General features: G+C 37.1%; 1 pseudogene across 1 annotated transcript; it reads left to right on the forward strand.

Moving 5' to 3' along the window:
- Positions 1–1,895: 1,895 nt before the first annotated feature.
- On the forward strand, positions 1,896–6,264 carry LOC147430074 (tropinone reductase homolog At5g06060-like; annotated as a pseudogene). Its single transcript, XR_015185836.1, has 5 exons — positions 1,896–2,104; positions 2,208–2,415; positions 3,941–4,160; positions 4,236–4,342; positions 6,050–6,264. The product of XR_015185836.1 is annotated as a tropinone reductase homolog At5g06060-like (transcript).
- The last annotated feature ends 3,622 nt before the right edge of the window (positions 6,265–9,886 follow it).

Here is a 9,886-nt window from a genome sequence, read left to right on the forward strand (position 1 = left end):
TTATTTCTCTTCAATAGAATAATCAACTTGCTTTTGCAAAAGAAATTACTTATTTCTAGAGCTCTTGCACTAACAAGAATAGGAAGAATATCACCTATGCGTGCATGTGTGGATCCTCACAGAGATGAATGATCGACTATGATACCAAATATGAGATGGAAAAACTACAAACTCCCTTCACTCGTAGAGAAAATGACATAGAGAAGGTGCAAATAGAGCTAAGTGTGTAACTCTCCACCCAACCATAGCTTATTTAGGAAAAGCTTTTGCCCTTCTAGAACAATCTATTCCTTTCTAGAAGAATTCATCAGACCTTGCCCTTGAGGCTCCACTAGAGCATCCTCTTCCCATTGGCATCCTTGTCCCATGTTGAAACTTTTAACGCTTATAAGCACCCTCAAGCATAGGCCGGATTCTTAGCTACTTGCCGTAATCTATGGCTAATGTTGGCACCTTTGTCCTTGTGCTGCATGAACGTTTGCACATGTAAGAGCCATGTAGCCTACTTACACACTTGCACTTGGTCTATCTGTGGCTAATCTTGGCCCATTTGTCCTTGTATTGCAGCCATGCTTGCACATGCCATAACCATCTAGCCTACTTACACACTTGCACCTGGTCTATCTTTAGTACCTATGCCTAGTCCCAAGACCCTAGCCATTCTAGGATCTCGTATATTCATTGATTTTTTATTATGGATATGGTCTGATTTACTTGATGTCTAACATTAGTGCTCTGATCTAACTTTTAGTAGGAAGCTTTGCATGCTCACAATGTGCCAAAGGGCACAAAAAGTACATATATTGCTTTGTTTATTTTAAGGACATCCTTACCAATCAAAATTCTTTTAAGTTCTCTATTTGGAATTCTTTATAGCCTACCTCCCCAGTTTTGTCTTCTCGAAGTCTTGGCTAGATAGTGCTCCAGAAGCTTCTTTAAACTTGGCTTTAAGTGCTTGGTAACCTAGAAGTGAATTGGGCAAATTTTTTTTGTGAGAATACCTACGTAAGGTAAGAACTAGCAAAGCTAGAGAGCATTGAGAATGTTTATCTAGAAGTTTATATATAAGAGAACCTCATTAGGAACAAGTGACACTAGCTAAGTTAGTGTATAAGTTTGAAACCACCTTAGAATGCACCGGGCACTTAAGGTATCATGCTAGTAGGTCAAGAAGGTGAATCCTAACAGAAAATAACATAGATACTCAAGATTTTCTTTTATTTGATTATCCTAAGTTTCTTATCACACAATTGACTTTGGCTAATGTTATCAATGACATTCCATCATTGATTAGACTGGAAGAATGATGTATGACATAAACCTAGGAAAATCTATGTGTTTGCTATGATGTTATTTTGGCAATACCACCACCAACAAGATACAATAGCACCCACAAAGGATGATATGTCATGCATGCACCTATGTGTGTATCAGTTGCCTACAAGCTTGCTTTAATGTGGTTGCTACCCTTACAAGTACAATAGTAGATGGTCTAGCCATGCTCTTGGTGCGATGCATGGCTACCATGAATATAATGGGCATCAAACCATGTTGCAATGCAGTCATTGCCATGGACACTCACGTTGCGCTGCCGTGCAATGTTACTTTTCATGGGTAATGTTCCCAGTCTAATTTCAGAGATTGTATGTATGTTTTTGGTAATTGTACTCATTTTTCAAAGCGAAAGCATTTTTACTTATAAAAATAGGCAAACAATCCAAAAATGGATAAGATGCTCACTGAAAATCAATTTGTGCCAATGGATACTCATGTGTTTAAGCACCGGTGAAAAGAGAGCTAAAAGCTATGCCCTCATAGGAAAGAATGTTGGAAGAGAGCTTTTGGCAATGAGGGGCTTGGCCGGGCTTGAGAGAAGGAACACTATTTTTTGTTGTAAACAAAGGGCTGAAGGGAGCATGGACGGCAACGGCCGAGGCCTTAAAATGTACATCCCTATGCAGAACATACAAGTTAGCGAGAGAGAGAGAGAGAGAGAGAGAGAGAGAGAGAGGGGCATGGCGGACGACCTCAAGAGCAGGCTTGCTGCGCGATGGAGCCTTCAAGGCTACAAGGCCTTGGTCACGGGGGGAACCGCAGGAATCGGGTAACTCTCTCTCTCTCTCTCTCTCTCTCTCTCACACACACACACACACACACACACACACACACATTCTCCCTACCCTCATTTTCTGTGTGTGCATGCATAGCAAGGGGATCGTGGATGAACTTGCTGCCCTTGGATCATCTGTCTACACATGTGCGCGCAGCAGCTCTAGCTTGGCAGCTCGCTTGAAAGAATGGAAGGACGCCGGACTCGACGTTGCAGGCTCCGTCTGCGATGTTTCTTCCCGACCCCAACGACTCTAGCTTATGAAGAGCGTCTCTGACCACTTTGCTGGCAACCTTGACATCCTGGTATGCTCTCCCTGCAACGTCTAGAGTTCAATTCCAGTTCATGAACATTCTACATCAATATAATAACCAGAGTTTTTGTCACTCCGAAACTGTTAAAATTTCCACATTTCACACACGATAAGAATGCAAATTTATTAAACTTGTTTTTCTATATACCTTCATTTTCCACTTAAGCCTTTGGCACCAACCAATCTTTGGACCATAAGTTTTTTGGCTTTCAAAAAGAAGCTTTAGAGGACCTGCTTGGAGGATCTCTTAACCGATTCATGGCATCCCATGAATTAGTTGCTTGATAGCGAGACCATGCCTATCAGCTATAGTGGTTGCACCTTGTGCATAGAGCCAATGATATAAAGTGTCCGCCATTGTTAGGTGGACATTTGGAATTGTATAATTATTGGACATTCCTTTCCATTTGACCAATTGATTTTCTCTTTTGTTTAGTTTGTCAATGGATCTTTTTATTTTACAACCTTAGAGGACTTTATTTCTTTTTCATTCTATTCTTTTAGAATGCCAACGGTAACCTTCACCTTATTGCCGTATTCCTCATGCGCTCTAAAGTTAAGCTACCACATTCATATATTAGTTTGGACATGTTTGCACACACACTTATGGTAACAAGAATCTTCATCAAAGCCAAACTTATCCTTGATACACGTTGATGATGCTTACCATTGTAGTTGTCTTGATTCTATAACAAAATTTAGTTATCATAAGCTTGTTCACTCGATTTTAAATTTCCAACCTTGTGTGGATGTTGTTGCGATGAAGGAAAGCTTGTATTTCATCTTTGGTTTATTTATGAAATGCTTTGGTACATGGATTCTATGAGTAACCCAACAGCCTTAAGGTGTATAATTCATGAATCACAAGGCTCCAAATGCCGCAACTCGATACAATACACAGTACTGGGATGCACGTAAAGCTAAAAAAAGAAAAAATAGACTTTTTTGTTATATTTCATCTCGAAAAATTAAATGTACATTTGGCCTCCCAAGGAAGCATTATGGATGCCTTCATTCTTATACTCCAAGGATTTTATTTCATTTCTTAATGCAAGATGTAAGATTGAGGTTAACTTTGATATATTTCCATTGACACAAAACAAAAGTTACATATTGCAATACACAATAGAGGTAAGGTCGGTTTTAAATAAAAAAGGCACCTTCAAAGAGAGCTCAAAGTCGAGAATAGCTAGCAATGATCTAATAATGGCCAGCATGCATAACAACTATGGAAGTACACACAGAGAAGCTTGCACATGCCAGACAAAAGGCAACATAGGTCAAAAGACAATATACGTGGAGGATGGATAAGTCATGATACTCCTAGGAAAAAGATATACATATTTCATTCATTATGCATCATAAAGTACGCTTCATAGATTGCCAAGACCACATCTTCTGGAGTTTTAGACCTTTGACTTTGAATCCATGAGAGGAAAGTTAAAAACATCTAAAAAATTAGTAGTATTGTGAATAATGAAATCTAGTATAGCTTGAACTTGACATTGTCTTTGTAGGTCAACAATGTGGGACTTTCAGTTGAGAAGCCAATGCTAGAACAAACTGAAGATGATTACAATATAGTCTTCTCAACAAATCTAGAGTCTGGATACCATCTATCACAGCTTGCACATCCCATGCTAAAGCTATCCAAAAATGCAAGTATCATCTTTGTCTCCTCTATAGTAGGGTATCACCCCATTGCACACCCCACCACCTTATATGGCATGACCAAAGGTATTTTAAGAAACTTTTGTGTTTTTTTATAATGTCCTTTGATTACATAAGCTTAAGATTGTGTGTGATCAATAGGTGCAATGCATCAACTCACAAAAAGCTTAGCCTATCAATGGGCTAAGGATATGATTCGTGTCAATTGTGTGGCACCTGGTGGCATAGAGACAAAAGCGACAAGAGAGGTACTTAATTGAGACTAGCAATTATATCATATTTGCATCCAGTATAAAAGGAGCACCTTTGAAGCCAAAAGTTAAGCTTTTATTTTGTACTTTCAAAATAGCCTCTAGTTTGCAGAGCATAAGGTGCTTCTATACATGGGGTTAGTAGGATAAAGGTATAGATAACTTCCAAATGGAAAACAAATGAATGCATGCGTGAAAATTACTTGGCTTGAGAGGTGAGTGTAGGATGCTATCTGCGTATAATTGGTGTACATCACAATTTCTTAATACCTATATTTGTAGTGTGCACCACTTATTGTTTTTCTAGTTAGTTTTGGTGCACATTTGTGATGGGTCTCTCTCTCTCTCTCTCTCACACACACACCCACACACACACACACACACACACACACACACAATTTCAACACTACAATAGGGCAATTCTTAAACATGCATGGAAGACATTTAAGTCCTTCATTTAATAAACATGGTTTTCAAGCATGCTTTCAAACAATACATAATAGATTAAGAGGTCTAGAATTGAGGCCTTCTAGATTTTAAATATTCTACAAGAAAACAAAAATGCATGTTTTAACTCTTTGAAAATCTTTTCAAGGATTATAGATTATGTTGAACAAGCGTAAAAATGGGAAGGAAGAACGAGTTTAATGGATTAGATAGGAAAACCTTGTATTCTTAGTGTTTAGATTACACTCAAAAGCTTCAAAGAAAACTATATTTTCAAGGATTGTTTTGTGAGTAGCATGCATAGCCCAAACAATGACTCACTTGGCGAAAATATACTACTTTTTATGAGATTGCGCAATTCCCAATAATATTATGCAGAACTTGAATATCTTTAGCTGCCATTACCAAAACATGTTTGATGCCTACATTTTGCATAACTAATTACAATACAACATACTCTTTGTATAGATATTCTTGAGCCGTAGAGGTATAAGCTTTCATTCTCTTATGGAATTTCTAACTTCTACCCACCAAATGTCATTTGTTGAAGTCTATTCCTGAGGGGAGTTGTATATAAATATTTTGAAGGACATATAGTATAGCAAATAGCGGTAACAAAGGGTGTAATATATTATGGAATTTCAATAATCACTCCACTTTAAGACAATTGAAGCCTCAATTTTTGTAAATTTTAGAAAGACATTTTGAATCCCACTCTATATAAGGTGCTAAGTTTAATCATATAGAATCAGGTTGCTAAACTACACATGGAAAGTGTCAATAAGCCAAATTTTGGATAACTTGACTAAACTAACTTTCATGGTAGGGTTTCAAAAGGGTAAACAATGTCGAGAAATGCATTGGGGTAAATTCTACATCTTGTCACCCCCAAGGTAACCAATGAAAATTAGGGAATCACATTAGGTAACCACTTGGGGAATAGACCCAGGTCCTAGGTAGGGTTTTGGGCCTATGTTTGGAAATACATGTGACAAATTTCTAGAGGAACCCATGAATTGTTGAAGTTAATGTCTGTGGAGCGACTACTAGCGCGGTCCCTTTCTTGGCTTGGGCAATGAGGTATGAGAAGGTGTCTTACAAATGTACCCTTTAATTTTTCGTAGCATAACGAGTGTTTTCAAAAGACATTATGAGGATTAAAATGTGTTAACCTAGAGAATTGTTTTTGAAAAGTTCAATTATGAGAAATTTCTAGTTTAAGTTTGAATGCTAACGTTGTTTATGGTATTATGGCAGCTTATCAATGCTTTACTTGTACAAGATCCAACATTCTTTTCAAGACATGTTCCACTTGCAAGACAAGGAAAACCAGAAGAAGTTGGAGCTCTTGTTGCATTTTTATGCATGCCATGTTCATCCTATTGTACTGGTCATATTTTTGTAGTCGATAGAGGTACCGTAATAAACGGGTTGTTTCAGAGATCATAATCAAGCTCAAGCACCTTTGTAACGTGGGAAAAACCCATATTTATTTATAAAAATATGGTGAATCACCAAATCTTTTTGGGAAGAAGGCCATAAGAATCTAAACTAATACTCAAAAAAATATATCAACTAATCGACACAAAAATGTAATAAGAGGAAACCTTTGCTTAGTTTGTTATAGCTTTAGATGTTCAAACTTGACTCAAAGTATAATCGAATAATACATTAGTAAACAAAGAGATATACGTTATCAAGGAAAATTTCTTAAGAGTAGGAAGCATGGCATTTTATAAAGGGTTTCCTCTTATTTCACACTTATCTGTAATAACTCATAATCAACAAAAATATAAAATTAAGTACCCTCTCTTTTGTCCGCTCTTGCCTTGCCATTGAGAGATGAGTGATCCTTGCGTCTTCCTCTCTCTATCCATCTGTCGCCTGCACGATGCATTGCCCTTAAAAAATATCAATCTCTTTATAATGAAAGCCTTTCAACTCAAAGAAAGCTATGAGGATCATGTTAGATTCCCTATAAAACAAGCGAAAAAAAGATTGTAGGGACATACTTAGGTTCAATTTCAATAAGAAGACTTTCCATTGGTTTTAGGAACCTATAACTTGATCTTTCAATTCTCCTTAAAATGCCAAGTTTATCTCAATATTGACATAGACACTGTATGGACACCATATTTTGATGTGTAAAATGATTTTATTCTATCAAATCTCAAATTTTGATGCGTAAAATGATTTTAAACTATCAAATCTCAAATTTGATATAGACACTGTAGGGACACCATATATTCATACAATCATAGTGTAACTTAAACCATGCATAAACTATGGTTTTTTCTCTCTAATATGATTGTCTTATAGTTTCTCTCATTCATCAACTTTGGTAGCTTGAATAGTATCTTCGTGAGGTATTAGTATCATATCGGTTGACCAATTTCATACCAACAATATTAACAAGCTCATACCAATTACATACCGCTATCACACTAATAGCATATACAAGTGTGACTAAAATTTTCACATTGTATAAAAATTTCTCTCTTATTTTAGTGCACAATTCCATAATGTTTCATGCACTTTGAGGTGCTTAAAAATCACAAATTTGGAGGCTCCACACACTAGAGTACTTAAACATCAGGCTAGGCTAGCAAATATCATTATAAGTCTTTAATTTTTTGTGGTTTTGCTATCATTTGAGACAATGGATTGTGAGATATTGAGCGAAAACAATTCTTTGTGGTGTTGGTATCATTTGAGCCAATGGATTGTGAGACATTGAGCTAACATAATTGAAAGTGAAAAACTTAAAAACAATTGAAAGTGGAAAAATTCTCTTGTGACTAGAAACTTGGAGATTCATGCATCAAATAGTTTCTGATCTGAGTGAATATCATACGAAAGATCAAGGACATCTAGAGCTAGTAAACTATGAAATTAATTGCTCTAACCTATAATAACTACTCTTATAGATTTATAACCTTGACACATCAAAAGATTTGGTACATGTATTGAATCTCTGGTCACCTACAATGATATGACAAGCAAAATAGGTGGATTTCAACAAGTAGAACAAATTTTCTTTTCTTTTTCATAACAAAAGAAAATGTGAAAATCATGCTTTATTGAAAGAAAAGGTCCACAAGTAACAATCCTTGTTATGAGATAGAAAGGAAGAATAAAAATTCTAATGGGATTTTGGCCTTTGTGTAGCGTGTGTATATGCACAAGGAGCTTCATCTTAATCTTCAAAGGTAAGCAAGACTCTCCAACAAAAAGATTTTTTGAGAAATACTCGTCAATATAGGCATGCTAATAACAAAACTATTGCTCAATCCATCCAACCAAACTAAGTGTAAAAGCTCATGTTGCTAATAGATATATAATCCCCAAGCACAACTGGAAACATTACTTATCATGTTCTATTATTTATTTATTGAAAAAAAAATGAAGGTATTGGAAATCCACTGCTTTCCATAAAATGTTTTTCATGAGAGGAGCCATCTATTTTCGGACATCATTTGTTTTTTTTGGAACTTTGTAATATGGATTAAAGTAAAAAGGCATGATTACAAAAAAAATTCTAGAACATCCTATGTATAAGAATGCAATTTATCTCACTGCACACAAGGTACTTAATTCACTGTACATAAATTATGATAACTAGTGTCACGTTACTGCGGTCAAGAAAACCATGGCCATAGAGTCACACAAACACACCTATATCATGTAGGTGTTGTGAGTGTGTGTACGTACACAAGTGAAGAGGGTGATTTGTAGTTGGTGTAATCACTCTAGAAAAATGACATCTCTCTCTCTCTCTCTATCAAGATTGAGTAGACCTTTGATATCTATTCAGATCAATTTAACTTTTCTCCCCCCCCCCCCCCCCCCCCCCCCCTCTCTCTCTCTCTGTCACACACACACACACACACACACACACACACACACACACACACACACACATGCACATAAAGGTTTTAAGGTCAAGTCAAACAATTTTTTGAGATCTCTCTCTCAGATCAATATGAGTGATGTATAAACATTGAATCTTTACAAGAAGCATTTATTGCAATTGGTGGGGGATAGGTCCACTTGGTGGCCTCTCCTCCACCAAGTGGATCTCTCCTCTGGGATGGGGGAGGGCCACACACACACACACACACACACACACACACACTTATCTACATGGGCATACCCACATCTGGATGAATGGTTCACACATCCACACCTACACCCACACCCACATCCACACCCACACAATCTTTTCTCTCATAGTAAATTGGAGTATCGGTTACTTAGATCTATCTAGAGCTGCTTGGCACGATACATTTAAGTATATCCCATCCAATATACTATTAAAAAATGTTACATATAAGGATTTGAGTCCTACCTTTACCCGGGCATATAAGTGGACACAAGTGCTAGTAAACTAGTCCCCTCGTAAATTGACTCCCTACAAAAGTTTAGCATACATGCCCTTTGTGCAATAGCGTTAATTCTCCTTTCTCGGGCTTTTCTATATTAGTATACGGCTATGGAATGTTGGCTTATACAAGTTACCTCCTTCAATGAAAAACCGATTCTAGTTTTCTCTATGTAATGTCTTGAGCATGCTATTTACCTAGGTATATCTTGAAACATGTTACTTACTCATATAAGTTGTCTTTGATATTTAGTATCTTGGCCTGAATGCCTAATATGCTATAATGCCATTGAAAACCAAGCTTGGTTGATACTAATAATACATATCTATACTTGGACCCTCATAAATGACTCCAATTGCGCATCGTATGTGAGGCATGCCACTTGCAATTGAATGGCTGAGCATTAAACCTTTATATCTGGTCAAACTCTATTCATGATCATCTGTGTGCAATTCTCTCTAGCACTGCTATATGCGTTGTGCTAATTTCCTCATGTGCTTTGCTTAACGTGCGACCATCACACTCACACACACACACACACACACACACACACACACACACACACACACACACACACACCCTTATGTGAGCATCACACCCATGCCACACCCGTCTTGAATCAACTTGGACTCGCTCGCAAGAGATACCCCTCTTCTAGCACATGCAGCTGTAGATATCCGATTTTGTGTACCCTATCGACTCACCGTACAAA

The sequence above is a fragment of the Adiantum capillus-veneris genome, chromosome 22 (assembly GCF_014529385.1).
Source record: "Adiantum capillus-veneris isolate H3 chromosome 22, ASM1452938v2, whole genome shotgun sequence".
In the NCBI taxonomy this organism is placed as follows: Eukaryota; Viridiplantae; Streptophyta; class Polypodiopsida; order Polypodiales; family Pteridaceae; genus Adiantum; species Adiantum capillus-veneris.